Below are 2,105 nucleotides of genomic sequence, written 5' to 3'. Positions count from 1 at the left end.
CAAGCTACACTGAATGCAGCTAATTTTGTCTGTTTGGTTCACTTCACTGTCCCCAGTGTCTACCACAGTGGCATCTACGTGGTAGCTGCTCAAAAAATATTTGGTGAATGGAAGTTTGATTTCGTGTCTTAAAGACTGTCTCGGGCACTGTAATAAAGGAGTCTTTCTCCAACTGTTTCACAATTTTATATTATTTAAATGGAAAGCCCATAAAAATCATAGGATAGATTAGAAACTACGTTGCCCAGTGTGTCGTCATCGTTACACTGTAGCCCGCGGTTCTCCTATTGGGGGAGTGGGCGGGGCCTGGCAGTGGGCGGGAACATCACGCTCACATCATCATAGAGTTACACTTCCCAAGTTCCTAGAAAGTACTTCCGGAACGGTGATTTCCTCTTGGCTGCCCTGGCCAATCAACGATCTTGAGGAAAGACGGGTTCTCTCTCTTTGGCTACACCTCCGGAAAATCTCTCGCACGCGTCTAGCGTGGGGCGGGGCTACAGCGCCCCTGCACTCGGCCCCACCCCCGTGAGCGCGGCTTTGCGATTGGGGAGAAGGGCAGGAGGCAGGGCTTAAGGGCGGGCTTGCTCGAGGCGCAAGCGCGCTGGCCCGGGTGCGGCGGCAGTCTTACGGGCGCGTGGGCTGGGGATTGCGGTAGGTGAACGTGGGTGACTGCCAGACCTGAGGGACGGGCGCGGGCAGCGAAGTGAAGCGGGCACGCGGTCTGGGCGCGGAGACCTAGGACTCTGCTGTCCATTTTCCCACTTGCATCCCGTCCTTGAGTTGGGGCGGGCTGAGAATCACGTAAACTTTTTATACTCCTCGTCTCTTGGTCTCCGTGTCCTCCGTTGTAAAATGAGGGCAGCACTTCCTGGTCTGTCCCTCGGTCGTCGTGAGAGTCACACGGTGTTCTCGAAGTGCCAGCTCTGGAAAGGCCCTGGGACCACCTGCTGCCTGAGCCAGCCTTCCCGTTATATGTTGGAGAAAACGGAGGTCCGGAGCGAAGTGATTGGACCAGGGACCCCGAGCGAGTGAAGGCCGAGCCGGTTCTTAGAACTAGGCCTAAGGTTCCATTGCTGTTTAATGTAGAACAGTTCGTGATGGAAACTGTAGGATTTGGAGGCGGGGACCTTGCCTTCCAGGTCTGACCCTGCGCTTATTTGCTGTGTTGCTTGACACAAACGACTTTATATCTCAGAGCCTCCCTTTTCTGAGTTGGGCATCAAAATAATAATAGCACTTTGTGGCACTTAATATTATGTATCAGGTACCGTTGTAAACGCTTTATGTACAACTTTTCGGATTAGGGGGCAATAGTGAGTCAAAGAATCTTTGAAAAGGCCTGGGCTGGAAGGGCTGACAGTGTCCTGCACAGAGTAGGTACTCAGAAAAATCGACTGAATGACTCAGAGGCTGTTTGCCGGAGCCTAAAGTGTTGCATACGTTAGTTACTATATTGCTTTTTAGATATTCCCAGTAGGTAACTGAAAAATTGAGATAATTCTACTTATTCTCCTGTTTGTATAAGCTGAGGGATCTGAGGACAGACATGCTGAACGTGGAGGAGGAGGGCTCAAAGCTCGCGTTTGAATTATCCAGAGAATTATATCATTGCACCCCTATACTTTGCTCTTAATTTATCAACATATTGATCAACAAATAGTAATAGTCTAAATAGTAGGCGTTATGCTAGACTCTGAAATTTAAAGATGTATAAAACTTTATGAACTTGTAATTTCATCAAGGAATAGAATGTTAAACATCGACACTGACCTCCCCTCCTGGCCCCTGTACACACCCCCAGAAAGAAAAAAAAAAATGTGGCCGGGCGTGGTGGCTCAAGCCTGTAATTCCAGCACTTTGGGAGGCCGAGACGGGCGAATCACGAGGTCAGGCGATCGAGACCATCCTGGTTAACATGGTGAAACCCCGTCTCTACTAAAAAAAAAATACAAAAAAATTAGCCGGCGAGGTGGCGGGCGCCTGTAGTCCCGGCCACTCGGGAGGCTGAGGCGGGAGAATGGCGTAAACCAGGGAGGCGGAGCTTGCAGTGAGCCGAGATTGCGCCACTGCACTCCAGCCTGGGCGACAGAGCGAGAGTCCGT

The 2,105-nt window shown here is 50.7% G+C and overlaps 1 protein-coding gene across 1 annotated transcript in view; it reads left to right on the top strand.

Moving 5' to 3' along the window:
* Nucleotides 1-566: 566 nt before the first annotated feature.
* The window catches only part of PARS2 (prolyl-tRNA synthetase 2, mitochondrial (putative)), an 8,181-nt gene continuing 6,642 nt past the window's right edge, over nucleotides 567-2,105 (top strand). Inside the window, exon 1 of the mRNA XM_011926352.1 lies at nucleotides 567-654. The gene's annotated coding sequence lies outside the window, so the exon portion shown is untranslated. The remainder of the gene's footprint in view (nucleotides 655-2,105) is intronic.

Source organism: Colobus angolensis, unplaced genomic scaffold (genome assembly GCF_000951035.1).
Source record: "Colobus angolensis palliatus isolate OR3802 unplaced genomic scaffold, Cang.pa_1.0 Scaffold68, whole genome shotgun sequence".
Lineage (NCBI taxonomy): Eukaryota > Metazoa > Chordata > Mammalia > Primates > Cercopithecidae > Colobus > Colobus angolensis.
Note: the sequence above shows the minus strand (reverse complement) of the source record. Positions and strands in the feature narration are given on the sequence as shown.